This window comes from Dermacentor andersoni, chromosome 6, assembly GCF_023375885.2.
Source record: "Dermacentor andersoni chromosome 6, qqDerAnde1_hic_scaffold, whole genome shotgun sequence".
NCBI lineage: Eukaryota > Metazoa > Arthropoda > Arachnida > Ixodida > Ixodidae > Dermacentor > Dermacentor andersoni.
In genome coordinates this window covers 97,418,853-97,443,484 of record NC_092819.1, presented here as the reverse complement: position 1 = coordinate 97,443,484, position 24,632 = coordinate 97,418,853, and the positions used below count along the sequence as shown (strand labels likewise).

The 24,632-nt window shown below is 43.6% G+C and overlaps 1 long non-coding RNA gene across 5 annotated transcripts in view; it reads left to right on the top strand.

The window, feature by feature from the left end:
* LOC126523089 (uncharacterized) overlaps positions 1-22,906 on the top strand; it is a 29,051-nt gene extending 6,145 nt beyond the window's left edge. For 3 of the 5 annotated variants that reach the window (XR_008610552.1, XR_008610553.2, XR_008610554.1), the window contains 4 exons: positions 426-493; positions 1,269-1,393; positions 3,136-3,358; positions 22,414-22,906. This is a non-coding gene — a long non-coding RNA (uncharacterized lncRNA). The remainder of the gene's footprint in view (positions 1-425; positions 494-1,268; positions 1,394-3,135; positions 3,359-22,413) is intronic. The other 2 variants (XR_008610555.1, XR_011895241.1) reach the window with 2 other exon arrangements.
* Positions 22,907-24,632: the final 1,726 nt, after the last annotated feature.

Genomic DNA, 24,632 nt, shown 5'->3' with positions numbered 1-24,632 from the left:
ATTTGTGTATGCTTTGCATAGATGTTATTTTTACGACATGATTCTTATTGCATAGGTGACTCCGAGATATGTACGCTGATAATCCAGTGGCCACTGATCTGACTCTGCATAGAGACTTTGGACAGGGCTCGTACGAAAGGCACCAGGTGCTAGGTGGATACCTAAGTGAGAGACAGGATCGAGTAGCTTAAATCTTGTCTTTGAAACTGACTGGTAACCAATACATCCATAGTCTATGCGTGACAACACAAGACTTTTAAAGAGATAGGAGGCAATACCTATCTGTTTCCCACGACTGCTGAGATAAAATCTTTAAAAAGTTCATAGTTCTAAGACATTTCAGCTTCAACTGTTTTACATGCTGCATGAAGGCTAGCATAGTATCGAAGATTACACCCAAATATTTATACTTTTCTATTTACCAGGCTTGTCCCCTTCATCGTAATGCAAGGGTCAGGACATGCCCTTCTTCGTCTGGAAAACAACACACCAGGTAGTCTTTTCTGCACTGAATCTAGACCCATTTTCGTCTGCCCATTTGGCGAACTGATTAACTCTTAACTGTATCAGGCGTTCACATATGGACAGGTTGCAAGATTTAAAGCTGATTTGGATGTCGTCCACATAGACAGAATAAGACACCGTGGATGGTATAACAAAGCGGAGAGAGTTCATTTTAATTATAAAAAGTGTACAACTTAGCAATCCTCCCTGTAGTACACCGTTTTCTTGAACAAAAGTTCGCGATAGTACATTGACAATTCTTACGCGGAGCTTCCTTTCACATAGGTAATCTTGCAAAATGTTCAGCACACTACCACAAATTCCATAGGATGACAGGTCTTGCAGAATACCGTATCGCCAGGCAGTATCGTATGCCTTCTCAAGATCAAAGAATACAGATAGACAGTATTGGCTGTCTACAAATGCATCACGTATATACGGCTCAAGGTAAACAAGATTATCGGTTGTAGATCTCGCTCTTCGGAAGCCAGATTGGTGAGGGTCCAATACACCATTCCATTCCAGAAAGTAAACAAGGCGATGGGTAATCAGTTTTTCGAATACCTTAAGTAAACAGCTAGTGGGTGAAATTGGTCTGTCACTGTTAACTAAGGAAGGGTCTTTGTCGTGTTTCAGTATAGGCAGGACTATTGCCTCCTTCCAAGATGAAGGTATATGACCAGTTACAAAAATCTTACTGTAAAGACCTAAGATGCAATTTAAGGTCTCAGAAGGCAGAATATTATTTCATGTTATTGTTTCAGAGCCTGGAGCCGACCTGCCACAAGAGCCTAGAGCAAGCTTGAGTTCATGGAATGTTATGGTTTTTTGTATCCGTCTGGTGACTTGTTTGGACGCAAAGGAATATTTTCAGCTATTCTTTTATTGTGTAAGATCTTTTCGGAATAATTTTCCGAACTTGATATTCTCTCAAAGTGCTCACCAAGAGTGTTTGCTTGATCTTCTATTGTATCACCAGAGTCAGTGATGAGAGGGAAGTGATTTGAACGTTGTCCTTTTACTTTACGTACCCTGTTATATGCTTTGCTAACATCCGTGTATGAGTTTACTGATGATTTGTAGCGTGTCCAGCTTTCTCTTTTGCATATTTGGCGGATACGGTGGCCATTTGCTTTGCACCGCTTAAAATGTATTCGATTTTCTGTTGTTGTGTAGCGTGAAAATCTGCTCCATGCTGTGATCTGCCATTTCTTTGCAATTTCACAGTCTTTGTTCCACCACGGTTTTCGATTGACTTTATCTGTACAGGACTGATGTATGTAGTTTCGAGAAGAAAAGAGGATATGTTCAGTGATTTAGCTGGCCAGTTCCTCTACACCTAGGTGGTCCACATCTTCCAGGCACAGTTTACATGTTTCTAAATTTCGACCAGTCCGCACTATGAAGTCTCCATTTCTTGGGGTAAGCTGGTCCATCGTGCCACTTTGTTGTTTGTATGAGCGTTGGGAAGTGATCGCTCCCATATGGATTACTAACAACTCTCCATTCCAGGTATGGAAGAAGTGATGCTGACCCTATGGCTAAATCTATGCATGAATACATCTTGTGGGTAGAACTGTAAAAAGTTGCTCTGTCTTGTTAAATAGACAGGCTCCAGATGAAAGAACGAACTTTTCTATTGCCCATCCTCTCGCATCACATCTTGAGTCACCCCAGAATGTGCTGCGAGCATTAAAATCTCCAATTACTATATGAGGTTCCCGAAGCTGGTCAATCAGCTTTTCAAGTTCTGCAATGTCAAACCATTCATCAGGCGATATATATATATGGAGCAAATAGTTACATGTTGATTGAACAATATAGCCCGAACAGCCACTGCTTCAAATGAACTGTGGAGTGATACATTCTGACATGCTACTGACTTTTGGGCTATGATTGCCAAACCACCTGAAGGAGAATTACCATTATTTCTATCTTTACGGAAAACTATGTACTGTTTTAAGAAGTTCTTGTGTGTCGACTTTAAATGTGTTTCTTCAACACAGAACAGTCGTGGCTGATATTCCTGTAGTGGATGTTTGACATCATCTAGATTGTGAAATAGGCCCCAGGTATTCCACCAAATTATTTGTTTAGCCATATCGAGGAAGATTTTTGTTGTCTTTGTTCAAGAGCACGTGATAAAGATAGATGGATATGTATATGTATACAAGGGCGGTAACCGTTTAAGTTACCGGTCCCTTTCTCAGAGCAGTTACAGGTATTTTATCCCTACTAGCGCACTCCTGAGAGCGCTGATCTTTCGGGGTCGATGATGCCGCGGTTCTTTGATCGACCTCCATGACTTTCTCTGAGGTTCTGGAGGACCATGAACTAGTCGCTGAAACTTGCGTCCCAGGCCGTGGAGTTCGGTTTAGCTTTGGAACCTGCGGAACCGATGTCTGCAGGCCCACCTTTGATGATGATGATGACCAGGGGGCAGGCGGAGTGATTACCGCATCACTATCAGGGACCGCGGTAGACTCCCGAGGCATTTGTGACGCTGCCCCCCGTCGCGCTACCTCGGAAAAGCTTGTGTGATCTAAGTACGAAAGACGTTTCCTTGATCGTGAAATGTTATCTTTTCTTTTACTTTTGATGCAATTATTTCTTTTTCTTTCTTCCATTTAGGGCCCGTCCTGGAGTAGGCTGGATGGCTTCCACCACAGTTCACACAATGTGGAGATGAGTCGCAAGTGTCTGATGGATGATCATTCGAGCTACATTTCGCGCAAGTCTGCCTTCCTCGGCGTGTCTGGTATCCATGCCCATACCTCTGGCACTTAAAGCACCGTCGAGGATTTGGGATGTATGGCCTGCATCCAATGTACTAGACAGCACACTAGGGCCAAAGGTTGGTACAATGTGCTTTGTTCGAAGTTGTTCATTATTCCTGCGGATTATAATTCTTGCTACCTTAATGACATTTTGGTATTGAAAACCTTCAAGCAGCTATTCGTTACTAATGTCCAAAAAGTCGTCTTCATAGATTACTCCACGGCTCGTATTCATGGTTCGATGTGCCGACACAATGACTGCTACATCGGCAATGCATTTCAAGTCGTTGATTTTATTATATTGATCTTTATCCTTCAATTCAAGGAGGTCTCCATTATTCATTTTTGTGGTTTGTAGCCAGGTCCTATCGCGTTTGCGAGGCATTTCGCCACCAAGAAGGGGGGAATTTTACGTACGCTCATGTTGCCTTCACTGGAACTTAGGGAATTGTTCTTCATTGTTTTTCAAAAAGAATTAAAACGTTGCATCGGTGCACCCTCTTTTCAGTGGGAGATCATGAGAAAGTGGTTAACTATAAATCATAATATAGGGGTATTGAGTTCGGCAGCAGCGCCAACCGCCCACCACCGAGCCCAACATGGGGTCGGAGCAAGGTGAACGGCGCAATCCCATTTTTCTTCCTCTTATCATTCGCGTCTTTCTCTTTGCCTCTTCTCTTTCTCTTTTTCCTTTAGTCATTGCTGCTCACTACTAAGCGTTTTTAGTCATTTGTAATCAGTTGTGGTCATTACAAGCCGTCGTTAGACATGTTGGTCATATTCTAGTCATTAGTGGTCATTACAAGTTATTTCAGCCATCATTAGCCATTAGTGGTCATTACTAAGCATTTTTAGTGATTTCTAATCAATTGTAGTCATTACAAGTTGTCGGTAAGCATGTTGGTCATTTAGGTGTCATACTAGTCATTACAAGTCACTTCAGTCATTATTAGTGATTACTGCTCACTAGTAAGGAATTTACTCATTTGTAATCAATTGTGCTATATAAAGCCTAATCATCAGCAGCAGCAGCCTGGTTACGCCTACTGCAGGGCAAAGGCCTCATCCATACTTCTCCAACTACCCCGGTCATGCGCTAATTGCGGCCATGTAGTCCCTGCAAACTTCTTAATCTCATTCGCCCACCTAACTTTCTGCCACCCCCTGCTACGCTTCCCTCCCCTTGGAATCCAGTCCGTAACCCTTAATGACCATCGGTTATCTTCCCTCCTTATGACATGTCCTGCCCATGCCCATTTCTCTTTCTTGATTTCAACTAAGATGTCAGTAACTCGCGTTTGTTCCCTCACCCAATCTGTTCTTTTCTTATCCCTTAACGTTACACCCATCATTCTTCTTTCATAGCTCGTTGCGTCGTCCTCAATTTAAGCAGAACCCTTTTCGTAAGCCTCCAGGTTGCTGCTCCGTACGTGAGTACTGGTAAGACACAGCTGTTATACACTTTTCTCTTGAGGTAAAATGGCAACCTGCTGTTCATACGCTGAGAATGCCTGCAGGCACCCCAGCCACTTCTTCTCGTTATTATTATTTCAGTCTCATGATCCGGATCCGCGGTCACTACCTGCCCTAAGTAGATGTATTCCCTTACCACTTCCAGTGCCTCGCTACCTATCGTGAACTGCTGTTCTCTTCCGATACTGTTAAACATTACTTTAGTTTTCTGAAGATTAATTTTAGACCCACCCTTCTGCTTTGCCTCTCCAGATCAGTGAGCATGCATTGCAATTGGTCCCCTGAGTTGCTAAAAAAGGCAATATCATCAGCGAATCGCAAGTTACTAAGGTATTCTTCATTAACTCATCCCCAATTCTTCCCAATCCCGCTCCCAGAATACCTCCGGTAAACACGCTGTGAATAGCATTCGAGAGATTGTATCTCCTGCCTGACGCCTGTCTTTATTGGGATTTAGTTTCTTTCCTTCTGGAGCACTACGGTACCTGTGGAGCCGGTATAGATATCTTTCAGTATTTTTACATACGGCTCGTCTACACCCTGATTCCGTAATGCCTTTATGACAGCTGAAGCCTCGACTGAATCAAACGCTTTCTCGTAATCAATGAAAGCTATATATAAGGGTTGGTTATATTCCGCACATTTCTCTATCCCCTGATTGATAGTGTGAATATGGTCTATTACTGAGTAGCCTTTACGGAATCCTGCCTGGTCATTTGGTTGACAGAAGTCTAAGGTGTTCCTGATTCTATTTGCGATTACCTTAGTAAATACTTTGTAGGCAACAGATAGTAAGCTGATCGGTCTAAAATTTTGCAAGTCCTTGGCACCCCCTTTCTTATGGATTAGGATTATGTTAGCGCTCTTCCAAGATTCTGGTACGCTCGAAATCATGAGGCATTGCGTATACAAGGTGGCCTGTTTTTCTAGAACTATCTGCCCGCCATCCTTCAATAAATCTGCTGTTACCTGATCCTCCCCAGCTGCCTTCCCCCTTGCATAGCTCCCAAGGCTTTCTTTACTTCTTCTGGCGTTACTTGTGGGATTTCAAATTCCTCTAGACTATTCTCTCTTCCATTATTGTCGTGGGTGCCACTGGTACTGTACAAATATCTATGGAACTCCTCAGCCCCTTGAACTATCATTGCATCGCTATATACAAGCCGTCCTTAGACACACTGGTCATTTCACAGCCATTAGTTGTCATTACAAGTCATCAGTAGTCAATTTAGTTAATACAGCTCACTACTAGGCATGTTTAGTCATTTGTAATCAATCGTTGTCCTTACAAGCCATCGTTATACATGTTGCTCATATCTTAGTGATTAGTAGTCATTACAAGTCATTTCAGTCATTATTAGTAATTACTGGTCATTACTAAGCATTGTTGGTCATTTCGTATCAATTGTAGTCGTTACGAGTTGTCATCAGATATGTTGGTCATTGCATAGTCATAATAGTCATTAAAAGTCATTTCAGTCATTCTTAGTCATTACTGCTCACTACTAAGCATTTTCTGTCATTTGTAATCAATTCTGGTCATTAAAAGCCATCGTCAGACATGTTGGTAATATCATAGTCATCAGAAGTCAATACAAGTCATTTAATTTCAGTCATTATTAGTCATTACTGATCATCACTAAGCATTTTTATCATTTCTAATCAATTGCAGTCATTAAAGGTTATCGTTCGACATTGTGGCCATATTCTAGTCATTACTAGTCATTACATCATTTCAGTCATTAACAGTGATTGCTGTTCAATACTAAGCACATTTAGCCATTTGTTATCAGTTGTGGTCATTACAAACCGCCTTCAGATATATTGGTCATTTCATAGCCATTAGTAGTCCTTGCAAGTCATTACTGGCTATTACTAAGCATTTTTAGTAATTTCTAATTGATGGTAGTCGTTACAAGTTGTCATCCGACATAATGGTCATTTCATAGTCATTACGGACAGGCCGCCATTAGAATATGAACCTGGCAACGTTTAACGCTAGAACGTTATCTAGTGAGGCGAGTCTAGCAGTGCTATTGGAGGAATTAGAGGGCAGTAAATGGGATATAATAGGGCTCAGTGAAGTTAGGAGGCCAAAAGAAGCATATACAGTGCTAAAAAGCGGGCACGTCCTGTGCTACCGGGGCTTAGCAGAGAGACGAGAACTAGGAGTCGGATTCCTGATTAATAAGAACATAGCTGGTAACATACGGGAATTCTATAGCATTAACGAGAGGGTGGCATGTCTTGTTGTGAAACTTAATAAGAGGTACAAAATGAAGGTTGCACAGGTCTACGCCCCTACATCTAGACATGATGACCAGGAAGTCGAAAGCTTCTATGAAGACGTGGAATCGGCGATGGGTAAAGTCAAAACAAAATACAGTATACTGATGGGCGATTTCAATGCCAGGGTAGGCAAGAAGCAGGCCGGAGACAAGTCAGTGGGGGAATATGGCATAGGCTCTAGGAATAGCAGAGGAGAGTTATTAGTAGAGTTTGCAGAACAGAATAATATGCGGATAATGAATACCTTTTTCCGCAAGCGGGTTAGCCGAAAGTGGACGTGGAGGAGCCCGAATGGTGAGACTAGGAATGAAATCGACTTTATACTCTGCGCGAACCCTGGTATCATACAAGATGTAGACGTGCTCGGCAAGGTGCGCTGCAGTGACCATAGGATGGTAAGAACTCGAATTATCCTTGACTTGAGGAGGGAACGGAAGAAACTGGTACATAAGAAACCAATCAATGAGTTAGCGGTAAAAGGGAAACTAGCGGAATTCCGGATCAAGCTACAGAACAGGTATTCGGCTTTAACCCAGGAAGAGGACCATAGTGTTGAAGCAATGAACGACAATAATATGGGCATCATTAAGGAGTGCGCAATAGAAGTCGGTGGTAACGCCGTTAAACAGGAAACCAGTAAGCTATCGCAGGAGACGAAAGATCTGATCAAGAAACGCCAATGTATGAAAGCCTCTAACCCTACAGCTAGAATAGAACTGGCAGAACTTTCTAAGTTAATCAACAAGCGTAGGACAGCGGACATAAGGAACTATAATATGGATAGTATTGAACAGGCTCTCAGGAACGGAGGAAGCCTAAAAGCAGTAAAGAAGAAACTAGGAATAGGCAAGAATCAGATGTGTGCATTAAGAGACAAAGCCGGCAATATCGTTACTAATATGGATGAGATAGTTCAAGTGGCTGAAGAGTTTTATAGAGATTTATACAGTACCAGTAACACCCACGACGACAAGGTGAGAGAGAATAGTCTAGAGGAACTTGAAATCCCACAAGTAACACCGGAAGAGGTAAAGAACGCCTTGGGAGTTATGCAAAGGGGGAAGGCAGCTGAAGAGGATCAGGTAACAGCAGATTTGTTGAAGGATGGTGGGAACACTGTCCTAGAAAGGTTGGCCGGACTATATACACAATGCCTCATGACCTCGAACGTACCGGAATCTTGGAAGAACGCTAACCTAATCCAAATCCACAAGAAAGGGGACGCCAAAGACTTGAAAAATTATAGACCAATCAGCTTACTGTCCGTTGCCTACAAAGTATTTACTAAGGTAATCGCAAATAGAATCAGGAATACCTTAGACTTCTGTCAACCAAAGGACCTGGCAGGATTCCGTAAAGGCTACTCAACAATAGACCATATTCACACTATCAATCAGGTGATAGAGAAATGTGCGGAATATAACCAACCCTTATATATAGCCTTCATTGATTACGAAAAAGCATTTGATTCAGTCGAAACCTCAGCAGTCATGAAGGCACTACGGAATCAGGGTGTAGATGATCCATATGTAAAGGTACTAGAAGCTATCTATAGCGGTTCCACAGCCACCGTAATCCTCCACAAAGAAAGCAACAAAATCCCAATAAAGAAAGGCGTCAGACAGGGAGATACGACATCTCCAATGCTATTCACAGCATGTTTACAGGAGGTATTCAGAGACCTGGAGTGGGAAGAATTGGGGATAAAAGTTGATGGAGAATACCTTAGCAACTTGCGATTCGCTGATGATATTGCCTTGCTTAGTAACTCAGGAGACCAATTGCAATGCATGCTCACTGACCTGGAGAGGCAAAGCAGAAGGGTGGGTCTGAAAATTAATCTACAGAAAACTAAAGTAATGTTTAACAGTCTCGGAAGAGAACAGCAGTTTACGATAGGCAGCGAGGCACTGGAAGTGGTAAGGGAATACATCTACTTAGGGCAGGTAGTGACCACGGATCCGGATCATGAGACTGAAATAACCAGAAGAATAAGAATGGGCTGGGGTGCGTTTGGCAGGCATTCTCAAATCATGAACAGCAGGTTGCCACTATCCCTCAAGAGGAAAGTGTATAGCAGCTGTGTCTTACCAGTACTCACCTACGGGGCAGAAACCTGGAGGCTTACGAAAAGGGTTCTGCTGAAATTGAGGACGACGCAACGAGCCAAGGAAAGAAGAATGATAGGTGTAACGTTAAGGGATAAGAAAAGAGCAGATTGGGTGAGGGAACAAACGCGGGTAAATGACATCTTAGTTGAAATCAAGAAAAAGAAATGGGCATGGGCCGGACATGTAATGAGGAGGGAAGATAACCGATGGTCATTAAGGGTTACGGACTGTATTCCAAGGGAAGGGAAGCGTAGTAGGGGGCGGCAGAAAGTTAGGTGGGCGGATGACATTAAGACGTTTGCAGGGACAACATGGCCACAATTAGTACATGACCGGGGTAGTTGGAGAAGTATGGGAGAGGCCTTTGCCCTGCAGTGGGCGTAACTAGGCTGATGATGATGATGACTAGTGATTACAAGTCACTTCAGTCATTATTAGTCATTACTGCTCACTAGCAGCCTTGTTTAGTCATTTGAATTCAATTGTGCTAATTAGCTTACTAAATTACTTAATTAGTTTTACTGAACTAGCTTTACTAAATGCTATTTACAAGCCGTCGTTAGATATATTGGTCATCTCATAGTCTTTAGTAGTCATTGCAAGTCATCAGAAGTCAATTTAGTCATTACAGCTCACTACTAATCATTCTTGGTAATTTGTAATCAACTGTCATTACAATTCATCGTTAGACATGCTAGTCATATCTTAGTCGTTAGTAGTCATTATTACTCATTACTGGTCAATACTAAGCATTTTTAGTAATTTCTAATGAATTGTAGTCGTTACAAGTTGTCATCAGACATATCGGTAATTTCATAGTCATTACTAGTGATTACAAGTCAATTCAGTCATTATTAGTCAATACTGCTCCCTAGCAGCCTTGTTTAGTCATTTGAATTCAACTTTGCTAATTACAAGCCGTCGTTAGAAGTATTGGTCATCTCATAGTCATTAGCAGTCATTACAAGTCATCAGAAGTCAATTTAGTCATTACAGCTCACTATTAAGCATTCTTGGTAATTTGTAATCAATTGTCATTACAAGCCATCATTAGACATGCTGGCCATATCTTTGTCATTAGTAGTCATTATTAGGCGTTACTTGTCATTACAAAGCATTTTTAGTCATTTCTAATGAATTGTAGCCATTACAAGTTCTCGTTAGACATATTGGTCATTTTGTAGTCATTACTAGACATGACAAGTCATTGCAGTCATTATTAGTGATTGCTGTTCACTGCTAAGCATTTTTAGTCATTTGTTATCAGTTGTGCTTATTACAAACTGTGGTCAGAGATGCTGGTCATATCTAGTCACCAGCAGTCATTACAAGTCATTTCAGTCATTATCAGTCATTGCTGGTCATTACTTAGCATTTTGAGTCATTTCAAATTAATTGTAGTACGACTAAGCATTTGTAGTCTTGTTATCAATTCTGGGCATTAGAAGCCGTTGCCAGACATGTTGGTCATATCATAGTCATCAGTATTCCTTAGGAGTCATTCAGTCATTATTAGTCATTACTACGCATTGTTAGATATTTCTAACCAAGTGTAGTCGTTGCAATGTGTTGTTAGACATAATGGTCATTTTGTAGTCATTGGTAGTCATTGCAAGTAATTATTAGTCAATTTAGTCATTACTGCTCTCTTCCAACCATTTCTAGTCATTTGTAATGAATTGTTATTACAAGCAGTCATTAGCCATGTTGGTCATATCCTAGTAATTAGTAGTCGTTACAAGTCATTTAAGTCACTATTAGTCATTACTGGTTATGACTATGCATTTTAGTCCTTTCTAATGAATTGTAGTTGTTACAAGTCGTTAGACATATTGGTTGTATCATAGTCATTACTAGTCATTACAAGTAATGTCTGTCATTATTAGTCATTAATGCTCATTACTAAGCATTTAGTCATTTGTTATGAATTGTGGCCATTACAAGCCGTCGTCAGACATGTTGGTCATATTATAGTCATCAGTCATTAAAAGTCATTACTGGTTGTTGCTACGCATTTTTAGATGTTTGTAACCAACTGTAGTTGTTACAATTTGCCGTTAGACATTTTGTGGTCATGATAGTCATTACAAGTCATTACTGGTAATCACTAAGCATTCTTAGTGATTCCTAATTAATTGTAGTCGTTACAAGTTACAACTTTTGCAGAACCTTCGTAAACAACGTAACAAATTCACGTAAGATGTAAACTGACATACCAAATTTGTCCACTTTGAATGGTCTAATGGATGCCGTTTACAGAATCGCGATATCTGTTCTTGATGCAGATCTATTGGCTTGTAAACTTCGTGCTTCTATATTTTTCATACGTCTGAATTTTTGAAAATATTTTTAACAAAATTCAAGCCCTAAATCGAAATTCCGCTTCCAACAGTCACTAGAATTTAACTTTCTCTCTCAAATGCAACAAATTTCATTAAAATCGGTCCAGGGGTTATCTCAGAAAAACGTTTTTGCGTTTTTACATGTATTTGAATAGGCCGCGTCGGAGTTGGGCCCGAGCTAAAGCTTAAGAGGAAGCTTTTAAATGCAGCAAACCCCGTCAAATTTGGTGCAGTGGTTGCCGAGAAAAACGAATTCTCCTTTTACATGTATTTAGATAGGAGCAGCCGAGCTAAAGCTTCCTCTTAAGAGAAAGCTTTAGCTCGGGTGCAACTCCGACGCGGCCTACTCAAATACATGTAAAACGCAAAAACGTTTTTCTGAGCTAACCCCTGGACCGATTTTAATGACATTTGTTGCATTTGAGAGAGAAAGCTAAATTCTAGTGACTGCTGGAAGCGGAATTTCGATTTATGTCCTGAATTTTGTTAAACAGATATTCAAAAATACGAAAGTGTGAAAAAAATAGAAGCATGAAGGTTACGAATTCAGCTCTGCATCAAGATTAGATATCGCGGTTCTGTAAACGGCATCCATTAGATCATTCAAAGCGGACCAATTCGATATGTCATTTTATATTCTACGTGAATTTGTTACGTTGTTTACAAGGGTTCTGCAAAAGCTGTATTTACATATTACTAATTTTATAGATTCATGTGTAACACATAAGTTTTGTCAGCTTTAGATGTACTACCAGATGCAACTCACAGACTTGTATTATCATTTTTCGTTGCTGTGTTAGTTGCGAACTTTAGGATCTTTAGGATCTTTAGGAACTTTAGTTGCGAAAATTTAGGACCTAAATCGAAAATTCGAAACCAACAGCCACTAGATTTTAAGTTTTTCTGTTAAATGCAGCAAACGTCATCAAATTTGGTGCAGTGGTTACTGAGGAAAATGAATTCTCCTTTTACAAGCATTTAGATAGGGGCACCCGAGCTAAAGCTTCCTATTAAGAAGAAGAAAAACGTTTTGCGTTTTACCTGTATTGGAATAAGCCGCGTCGGAGTTGGGCCGACCTAAACTGCCGACCTAAATTCAAAATATGAAACCAGCAGTCACTAGATTTAAGTTCTTCTTTTAAATGCAACAAACCTCGCCAAATTTAGTGCAGTGGTATCCGAGAAAAACGAAATCTCCGTTTACATGTATTTGCATAGGATCACCCGAGCTAAAGCTTCCTCTTAATATGAAGATACAAGGAGTTCCTGAATCCTGAGAATAGGACCTTCTCTGTAAAGTTAATCAAACCGCAAGAAAAATAAACTTACCGCAGCCTGAAAAACAGGGATTGTTAAATATTGTTAAATAAAAAATTTGATGCTGGAATTTTACATTTAAAAACCACGACATTATTAGGCGGCATGTCGTAGTAGGGTACACCAGGCTAATTTTGAGCACCTGGGGTGGTTTACGTGCACCTAATTCACGGGCTTGCATTTCGCCCCCATGCAAAGCGGCCACCGCGGCTGGCATTCGATCCTGCAACCTCGGGCTTAGCAGCGCTACACCAAAGCCACTATGCCACCACGGCGGGTTGGAACCATAGTTCGGTTTGCGAACGAATACTTACGTGATGCGTGGCTGAAAGAAAGGAAACTCTTTCAGCAGACCACGGATAACATTTTTTATTTCTGAGAACATGACTAGACTCTACAGAACACTTTTTGCCGCTGCTAAAGCCTCGGTGAGGGGAAATAGATGCCAATTTGCTTGGCACTCAATTTGTAAAGTATTGCTGCGCTAAATAAATCTGTAGCTGGCGGTTGTCACCAAATGTGAGGAGGACCTTCCCACTCAAGCAAAGTAATTTTCTTTGCTGTGTCTTGAGACTCATCTATGTTTACTTTGTAAAATGGCACACTTATGGAGTATATTTCACTTCAAAAAGCACCCAATCAATTTGAAAATAAGAGGAGGTATCTACGTTGTCTTCATATAAATTCTCAATCTCTACAAAACAATAGGGAGAGCTGAACTTGATTGTTGAACAGTTTAAGAATATGCTTTACTGTGATTATGCTTACCGAAACATAACAATCAAATGACTTTGAGGTTTTCAAGCTTCCTGATGTGAACAAGTGCCATGTGAACAGATACAAACGAAAAGGTGACGGTGTGAGTCTACTCGCAGATAGCTCTTTGTATAACTCGCGAAATTTTCTTGTGCTAGTAGTAGTTATGAAATAGTGTGCACGCTTGCAGAGAATACTCTGACAAGTGCCCGTTATCGGCCTCGAGGTGGTAGCGTGCCAGAATTTTTTGCACTATTTGTTATATGTAAATGAAAATCGGTATGATTTAATCAATGGTTGCGACTTCAACATTGATATATGCTGGAATATAAAGACACCGTGGTGGCTTAACGGCTATGGCGTTCTCCTGCCAAGCACACGATCGCGTGATCAAATCTCGACCACGGCGGCCGCATTTCGCGGGGGGCAAAATGCAAGATCCCCCGTGTACTATGCATTGGGTGCGCGTTAAAGAACCCCAGGTGGTCTAAATTAACCTCTAGCCCCCCACTACGGCGTTCCTAATAATCAGATTGTGGTTTGAGCACGTACGACCCCAGAATTTAATTTTAATTCTCGGAACATTACCAAAAAAGTAGAATTTCAGAACGTGCTTTGAAGCAATGGTTCCTTGAACTTTATTTTCTCACCTACTCGTGTGATGCCTACTTCAGCAACTGCTAAAGGCTTGCTGCTGGCTAGGTTGGAAATCGGTTCTCTTACCACGGCTAACACAGCGCGTAAGTGACCACATGCTAATATGCTGTAAAATAGACACTAATCGTCCAAAGTCAGTGCAATGTGACAACGCTGTCCATCAGCTAATCAGACAGATAAGCTTAATTGTTCCCGCATGGATATAGAACAAGCCCATTGGGGACATTTTATCTCTGATGTAAATGTGGCTTACAACGCTTTGATGTTTTTTTCTCTTATCCGTTCACAAAAGAAACTTCAACTGCAAGAAACTTCGTAAAAACAAAAATAAGAAATTATTCATGACGTGTGAGCTTCATAAGCAAATTCAAAAGAGGGACTGTCTATTCAAGAAATGCATGTGCACTCGCGATGAAACAGGTCTACTCACATTTAAAAACTTTGTAACAAATTAAATAAACAGATGAGAAAATGTAGAGATGCATATTATTTTCCAGTTTTTTCTTCGTGTTCAGGGCGCACTAGAGATTTGTGGAAAAATTGAATATTCTAATTGGCCGATGTCAGAGCAGAGAAACTGCAAATGAAGTTAATCAAGGAGGAAGAACAATAATAGGGGAAGCTATCGTTAGTGTTCTCTATGAATACTTTATACACTGATCTTAATACAGTTTCAAACGCACAGAAGACTATTCTTGGTCCATCGAACAGTGATGCATTATGTAGCGAAGCATCGGACGTCACTGAAGTTTCTTCAGTTAACTTGAAAACGTCATACAGCTGAGATGCCGATGGTGTAGAAATCCGGCCATTGAAGTACTTTACTGACACTATAAGCACCGTGTTGACTGTTATCTTTAACCCGTCCTTTTGTAAGTGTAAGCCGACGATACGAAGTGTGCCCACCTTGGAGATTTCTTTAGGACCTATTCGCAGGTGGACAGTTGGTACCTGCGTTGTTAGTCCTCGCGAGCGCTTCTCGATTATGAGGTGCTCCGACTTCTCCAGGCGCATTGCGGACTGCATGTCTCAGTGTATTTTGCTACGACATCCACTGCCTCCTGCAGTGACTCTTGTTGTTTTTCTATGGACCCTCTGACCGTCCATATTATGATGTCGTCTGCATGCAAGGCATGTCTGATCCCCGGTATTTTCTCGAGTTGGATAGGAGTTTCATCATGCCAAGTTGAAAAGTGTCGGCGGCAGCACTGCTCCTTGCGGCGTTCCTCTATTATGTGTGTCTATTCGCTGTGACCTCACTGTTTCCAGCCCTATTGTGGCTGTACGATCTGTCAGGGAAGCCATCACGTAGTTGTAAGTTTGTCGGCCGCAAACGTGTCACTGAGATTTGCTAGTATGGCTTCGTGCCCCACGTTGTCCAAAATCCCCTTTAGATCTAGTACAAGATTTGCTTTCGGGCACTTCCTCTTTGAGCTGCAGAAGCACGTCTTGGCTTGGCAAGTTGGGCCGAACACCAAACATCGTGTTCCATATCAGTTGATGTTCTTGGATATGCGTCTGTAGCCTGTCTAAGATCACGCGTGTCATCAGTTTTCCGAGGCAAGACGTGAGCGAAATGGGTCTTAGGTTCTCCAGGCAGGGCGTTTTTCCCGGCTTTGGTATCAGTGTAATCTCGGCATGCTTAAATTCCGGGGGAAAGGTCTCTCTTCTCCAGTGCATATTGAATAGTTCCAAGTATTGCCTGCACGGTTGCATCGTCCAGGTTACGTAGCAACGCGTGGGTGATTCCGTCCTTGCCCGCAGTAGTGTTTCGAGTGAGTCTTGCGATCACTCGCGTCAGCTCAGAACGTGTTATGTCCCGGTCGAGCTCATTGTTTTCCAGTACGGCGTGGTCAGCCGAAGGCTGTGCACCGAGTATCGGCTGGCCAATGTATCTACTTTGTAGGGCACACAATAACTGATCGTCTGTGCCTCCGAAGTTGTGTATTACACGGCTCATCGTGTGCTTGCTTTCTCTCTTGCTCTGGGTCGGATCTAGGAGGTGTCTGAGTATGGCCCAGGTCTTCACAGTGCCCAGCGTTCCTTGGAGGGAGTTACAGAAATGGTCCCAGTTCTGTCGTGCAAGTTGCTCTGCGTAACGCTCTGCCTCGCCCGTTAGCTTCACGATGTGAATCTTTAGCTTACGGTGGTGCCGCTGTCTTCGCCATCTTCTCAGCGGACCGTGGCGCGCTTCCCACATGTGTAATAGGCGCGGGTCTACTGCCGGATTGACTGTGGTGAGTGCAATCTCCTTTAAGTGTTTGGCCACTGATTCCTTCAGTTCTTTAACCCAACCCTCTAGATCACTTATCGATTGGGCTTCTTCCGTTTCTCTTTCGCTCCTGAACTTTGTATAGTCTATGGAGCGTATCTTTCTTCTTAGGAAGTTTCCCGCGTGTACCGCGACGCCGAGATTGAAGTTGTCGCTTCCCAACGTCCCGTTAGTGTTTTCCCACTCGACGTTCCGAAGTCTGAACGCGAGCGCAAGATCGGAACACGTGTCGCGGGTCATGCTGCTGCCTGCTCTTGTCGGATATGTCGGTTCCATCACTATCGTAAGTCGGTGATATTGTATGGCGTTGTACACGCTTGTTCCCTTTTTGGTGTGTCTGACGTACCTCCACTTCTCGTGCGCCGCGTTCAAGTCGCCTAACATTAGGAGGCCGTTTCGTCCAGCTAGCTGCCTCGCTTCCTGCACCAAGTTGTCTAGGGGTCCCAGTGTTTCCTTCGGCGCGCTGTATATATTAAGTACAAAAAGACTCGTATTTTCCCGGCTCAGCGGTACTATTTCAGTGAACACGTGATCGATACCCTTGTCCGCATAAGTGTGATCTATTGTGCTGGGGTGTTTGCTCGTGAGTGTGGTCGTACGTGCTACTGCTGCTGCATGAGTGTGATATCCGGTGATTTTAGGTGATTTTCCTCTTTCCTGTAAGGCTATTACGTCCGGCGGTGTGTCTTGTTTGGCAATGTACTGCAGCAGCGTCGCCCTCTTGCGAGTGAAACCATGACAATTCCACTGCCAATGGGTGATCCCTTCAATTTGATCATTTGGTTCTCTGGCCATTTTAATCCTCTTGAACGCCTCGGTGTTCATTTCCTCGACCTTCTCCTCCACTACCGAAGGAGTGGATGGGCACTGCGGCGACGGTGCCGGTGTTTGCCGTTCGGCAAACTTTCTAGTGCTGGTAGCTTCTTTCGGCTTCGTTCCTCCTTTAGTTGCACGAGCAATTCGGCTATCTCTAAGTACAGTTCCTACACTAGCGCCGCAAGCGCCATTACATTGTTGTTCATGTTTGTGTCTGCGTCTCGTGGTGGGTTGTACGCGTTGCTCGGTTTTGTCATTTTGTCTTTGTGACTTCGGGAGGCAGCGTTCTGCCAAGCTCACCTGTCGTTCCTTGTAGCCCACATGACTCAGGGTGTTCGCCCTACTGCCGGACCTGGTTCTCCTCTTGGACCTCGATTTAATGCCACCTCGTTGTTGCGACGCCGCTCTGGGTCTGGACCTGGAGCTCGCCCGAGATCAGGATCGCTGTCTGCGACCCTTGTTCGGTTGTTCCATCACGGTGTTTTCTTTGTGTGTCTGTTCCCTGTGCGGCCTGTACGACAAGCGCGGCGCGGCTAGCAGTCTCTTGGGGCATTCTTTCAAAGCCGTCGCATGGTCGCCGGCTGCGAGCAAACGTCGGTTCGATACCGCATTTGATGGAATATGTTGCATGCCTTAACCGTGTGTCCCAAGGGTAGGCAGCGTGGCGAACTGCACTTCCGCCGAGGCTCGGCCCGGCATTGCACTATCTTCGGGATCAGTCCACGTATGGGGAGTGCTTAACGCCTGCTTCACCTCCGCCGCGGGTCGGCCCGGCACTGCACTATCTTCGGGATCGGTCCACGTATGGGAAGTGCTTAACGCGTGTTTCACGACCGCCGCAGTTCGGCCCGGCATTGCACTGTCTTCGGAATCGGCCCACGTATGGGGAGTGCTTAACGCACGTTTCACCTCCGCCGCGGGTCGGCCCGGCATTGCACTATCTTCGCGATCGGCATAGGGATGGGGAGTGCTTAACGCCTGCTTAACCTCCGCCGCGGGTCGGCCCGGCATTGCACTATCTTCGGGATCGGTCCACGTACGGGGTGTGCTTAACGCCTGCTTCAGCTCCGCCGCGGGTCAGCGCGGCATTGCACTATCTTCGGGATCGGCAGACGCATGGGGAGTGCTTAACGCCTGTTCCACCACTGCCGCGGGTTGGGCTGGCATTGCACTATCTTCGGGATTGGCTCACATACGGGGAGTGCTTAACGCCTGTTCCACCTCCGCCGCGGGTCGGCCCGGCATTGCACTATCTCCGGGATCGGCCCACGTGTGGGAGTTTTTTGTTTACCACAACGACACGAAAATTTCCTTGGACGGTAGAGGTATACAGCTTCGCTGTAAAAAGAAGTCGGACCAAGGATTTCCTCAAGCCGTCAAGTAGCGGTTTTTCTCCTTAGCCCCTTTCTCACTATTCGTAGTTGTCAAGAAACAAAATGAATGAATGAATGAATGAATGAATGAATGAATGAATGAATGAATGAATGAATGAATGAATGAATGAATGAATGAATGCCGAGAACGCAGCGCTATGTCGACAATCACTGGACAGAGATTCAATAGTTCTGGTAACGAATCCTCTAATGATTTCATGGCGTAAGGCATGCAATAGGTCTGATTATATTACATCATCCCGACTCCACCACTCGCCCTTAGGTGAAATATAGCAATCTCATTTTGTGTTTTCGAATATGATTAAGCGGTTCGAAAAATCTGGCCACGATGCAAGAAGCACAAGCTGAAATGTGTTGTGGCGGGAATTGCACGTACGGCGCATCCCGCGCGTCGCGGCGAGGCACGAAAGTCAATCCCTGTTGCCCAAGCAGGGGAAACGTTATAACGAAAAGCAATACTTTCGTTGACAATATAATCAGAAAGAAATTTTGCCTCAGCTGTTGTTGGCCCAGTTTCAAAAGTAACGGGGGGGAGGACAAGTCGCATACTTTGACCCTGCCGTTCTTACATAGGCGGGAGGGGGGGGGGGGGGGAGGTACTGCATTCCAGGCCCCTGTTATAAATACGCTTCTGATCTTGTGTTTTTATCGAGCAGCTGTGGTTGGGCCACGTCAGGCGATGACGTAGTTGCCGTGACACGAAAATTTGCGGGAGACCTCGAGAACAAGCGCTTCTGCGGTAAAAACACAAACATGTTTTGGCCTTTTTACTACTTTCGGCGTTAGCAGTTAGCATCATTGTGAATGGAGCGGAAGATCATTCAAGTTGCCAGAAGTTTTTTCGCATTGTAGACAATACAGTATACCTAGTCAGTATATTACACCGTGGCATGTTTTTTAGGGTTGGCATACTATTGATTTTCGTAATGACCTAGATAGGACAAGCACCATTAATCTGCATAACGTCACATTTGCCTTTTAATGCATGCACACGGTGTCTTGTTGTAATAATAAAACGTTACAGAATGGGACTAAATCCTGCTCACTATTAAGTGTACAATTGGCCTTTTTCTGACGTGACATCGCCTCTGACGAACTTCCAAATTTGATGTAGAGCCCATGTTGAGAAACTTACTTCAGTCATTCACAAGACATCCACTTCGTACTTTCGTTCTCGGTCCCCATAACACAACAGTTGGCAGTAAACGTCTTTAGGCAAATCATGTGCTTGTGAACCACATAAGTATAAAACATGACAGGAAAATGGTTCCCTTACAGCCCACGCGGCTTGATTACAATCCGTTTTCGCTGTCTTCCGGTTGGAGAAACACTGGATGTTTTTACACATGAAAATAGAATGTTGATGCACAACATTGCAATCAAAATATTAGCAAGACATCTTGAAAGAGGAGTGCTTTCTTGGACCAGCACGTCCCCTTAAGTCAATTCTCGTTCTTAATAAGGAAACATTACCAGTACCTGACCGTTATCATAAACGACGAAGAAGGACGCCTGAAGCATGTCTCAAATGCTGCGAGATGCAAGCCTGAGGAAGAGGCGATGAAAACGCGCTTGTTTGTTTCTTTTATGCTTGTTTCACAATATGCGACATTTCTTATGCATTCCAGTACTCTCGTATCCTACCAGTTCCTCACCTGAAAAAAGCATAAGATTCGCCCATTGTCCATGTACGTGGATATGCTGTGCCCATGTCATGGACACATTTACGAAAGAAGCATTTTTTGCGTTTATAACAGATGAGTCAATGACAAACGGAGTAGAGGAAGTATTGTATCTTTTGCAGTTATGATGAGCCTGAAGAGCATGACAGTAGTTACAGCAGTGAGCGATGAGCTGCACTGAATGGTGCATTGGTGCCCTGCTCTCAGCAGAGTTCGCGCCTCAATTGTTACATGCGACAAAACATCGTTGCATTTTATTTCTTAAAATTTATTTTCTCACTCTACGTCCAGCATTAAAAATACGTTATTGAAACGCGATCTCTGCTACACTCGATCGGTCACTATAGCAGAAAATATGTTCTACAGTTCGTACGCGCCACTGAGATTAATAATTCATTCCTGAGACTGGCCGCCGTTGGAACCAGCTGCCTTGGTTACACTACTGAGTGCGGTGACATTGCAATGCAGTTCACCATTATAAGGCATTTTTGATAGCCTTTGTTTCTTTTGTTTGTGCTTCATGAAAATAATGACTTTGCAAAAGTGATTTAATATAATACTCGGGCCGAATTTTAACGATGACATTTTCAAGCAAATACAGTAAAGAATTCGGCGCCATTTAACCAACGGGACAAATGAATCAAACAAGTGGAGACATTGTAAAACGCATCTTCAGCCTTTTCTGCTAGTTCGCCGCGTTACAACGGGCGAATTTCCTTTGATTATAGCGGAGCTTTCTTTGTCTCTTCCTGCGACTTTTCCCCTGTTGCTGATGCTGTCTGACACACCGAGTCGGGAGGTGGCTCAGGGCGTGCGTATAGATGTCAGGAGCGAAGCAGAGAGGAAAGGCATCGCGAGAAGCTCGTCTGGACATTTGCACTGCGTCGCATGTGCACAATGCCCTCAGGACCTACCTTCTTGGCGGCTGTAATTATCCGGGACCCCCTGCATAAGCATTGTAGAAACTGCAGCGCTTACCTTTCCACAGCGTGCAACCATCCAGAGGGGAGGTGCATAGAATGGTAGAGAGGAGGTAGGATAGAGCAGGCGGAGAATGATTAGAACTGACGGCAGCCACTGAACGAGGGAATGACAGCTTTGCCGCTCTTCGCTCGCACATCCCCTACATTGGGGGACGACGGGAGGAGGAAATGGCGACGTACGGTACGTTTCTGCTATTCGTGAATGATAAACACCACGAAAATTTGTCGAACGGGCAACTGACGCTCTCCGTGCCGACTCAAAGCCACATAAAAGCGCCGTAGTGTCTAGGCTACATCGTAGCACTGTAGCAGGTAGGCGTCGCACGTCATTTCAACAGTTCCAAGCTCACAGTGGTAGCTTTGCGATTACGTCATCGCTCGAGGTCACGAGTTCGACCCCGACTGCGGCAGCCACATTCCGATGGGGCAAAATACAAAAACGCTCGTGTACTCAGATTTAGGTGCTCGTTCAACAACCCAGGGGGCCAAAATTAATCTGTAGTCAACCACTACAGCGTGCCTCATAATCCTATTCTGGTTTTGGCACGTACAACCCCATAATTCAATTAAATGTTAACATTTCTGCCACTATGTGATGTGCCGTGTGATAGAATGGCAATAATAACCTTCTAGGAGGTTATGAACGATGTCGTACAACAACGCCTCAAGCAAACACATCTGGCTGTGTGTTCTGCGTGTTAAGCAGACAAACAGTAGGACTGCAAGCAAGGTAACATTTACCATCAACTCACCATTCTCGTAGTGCACTAAACGCTGAAGAAATTAAACATTTGCCGTGAACATCACCCCTAGTTATCGTCAGTCAAAGCTAACAGCACATAAAGCTTCGCTTACATCGATTCCCATATTGCATGGGATCCGCATAATTTTATTTACACCCTCCCCATTAGAGCATGCGTTTCATACAGCAGCGATAAACTGACCCCTCTTGTTTTCTTCGTAACCGATATCGCCACCTCATGTGTTGTATGATTATACGTAAGCACTGAAGAACAATGCTGCTTTTTGTCATTGTCCAGATGCAACTATTTTCACATATCGCCGACAGAAGACATCGCAACTGAAGGCGACGGAGGGACTACTTCGGTTTTTGAAAGAGATGGACTTGGACAAGCGGCTGTGACAGTGATATCTCGTACCTCGCAAGAGTGACGGACTGTAACTGACGATGTGTGTGCTGTGTTATGTGCTCTCTCTGCTCCCCATCTTTCATCCCCCCCAATCCGCTCCCATGTGTAGGGTAGCAAACCGGTTAAGCTAAACTGGTTAACCTCCCTTCCTTTCCTTTTCCACTTTTTCCTTCCTTCCTTCCTTGTCATTGTCCGGGACCTCTCACTGACGCATTAATTCAAGCAAAGAAATGTACCGGTACATAGTTGGCTACCTTTGTGAGTTCGTCATACGAATACGTTCGCAGCAAGAGGACAACGTGCGCAAGAGCCCAACGACACTCGCGACTTGCTGTGTCACCCATTCCCTACAGAAGAAAGGAAAACCTGGATAGACAACGTGTATTGAAGCTTCGTTGTTTTCCTGCTTTTTGTTTCCTTCGTCGGCAACACTCTAAAAGAAAGGCAGGGACTTAAGCAGTCGCACAGTGACGAAACCCAGTAAATCATAAGCGAACATAAAGAAATGTTCCTATACAGTTTTATTCCAAGGGCAAGATAGTTTCTGATCACATGACTGCTGACTATTTATTTCACACAAAAATTAAGCGCTAAGTTCAATTAAATTCGGGCGTTTTTACGTGCCAAAAACGGCGATTCGATTATGAGGCACGCCGTAGTGAGGGACTCCGATTTAATTTTGGCCACCTTGTGTTGTCTAACGCGGACCCATGCACGGTACGCGGGCGTTTTCTCTTTTATTTTTGCGTTTCACACTTATTGCAATGCGACCCCGCAGCTCAATATCAAGCGTTTTATTACGTCGTCTACCACCACGTAGTGGTCGTCACACCGAATAGATGAAGCATGCACATGCATCAGCAATAATAGCTTACCTTTTGTAAGCATTGCGCCTTAAAAATCATTGAAGTCGCCGTATTTCACTAGTGTACTCCTCGCCGATACTTCAGCGCTATGCATTTTCTAGACTGCGCTGTTCACTGCTGGCGGTCGCCTAAAGGTGTTTTGGGTGCGGCTGATGAGGTATCATTTTAGGCCGTCAAACGGCGATTAGATGTAGTTTGAAAACCACAAACACAAGTCACAATGGCATTTGGCGCCCCCCATACCGCGGTGCATCTACTACGTCACTATTCGCACTACAAAGCCCAAAAACACAAGGTGTACCTCAGATCTTGTTACACACCAGTATTAAACAGTCATAATCAGTCTAGCAAGGCCTGTTGAGAAGCTTGTCAAAACAGCTAAGGCAGCAAGGACACAGCCCTCCGACATACACATTAAAAGCCACACATAATAGTTATTCGTGCGTCTGTGTGAAACCTATAGGCGCACATCGGCGGACTTTCAACTTTTCCTTAAAAGCTTACAACATTACGTCGCTGCATATTTTACTGTTTAATCTGAGTATCGCCAAAATTCTTTTTTTTTAATCATGTCTGTCACCAAGTGAAAGCAAGTAGCCATCAGCACACTGCAACCAAAGTTCTATGTTTGTTTATATCCTTAAAGATACGCGTTAGTGACCCGGTGACCACTAATCAGACAGGTTGTGCGACAAGGACGGATCATTCACGCTGGCGAAAGCTCTAGGTTTATTCATGCTTGCTATTACGCTGTGTGTGCAGATGAAATTAACCGCAATGATTAATCGAAAGCCATATTACACTGCTCATAAGCATACGATCTAGCTACTTTTGGTTACGCTTTGTTTGTCTAATTGTTTCGTAATCCACAGTGGAAATCAATAAGCACTAATTTGAAGAAAAATACTGAAGGAGCAATGAGTCAACAGGAGGAAGCTCACTTCAAGCTGCTCAATTTCAAGATATTTGCGCCTCCTTTGATACACGATTCGACCGCAAACAAAGGCAGCATTCAGCTAAGGCTGTCAAATATATCCGTTTTATATCCTCGTCTAGAAGGCCTTGTGCAGACCGCCGGGGGTGGGGGAGGCATAAAAATGCATGTGGACCGGCGTTTCTATCTACCGAGATATACAAAAAGCAACACTTTTGTTGCCACTTTTTTCCTAGAGATGTCGACGAAAGTCTGGTTGATATAGAGTTACTCTATGTCGATCTTACAGAGAGTAACTTAGATTACAG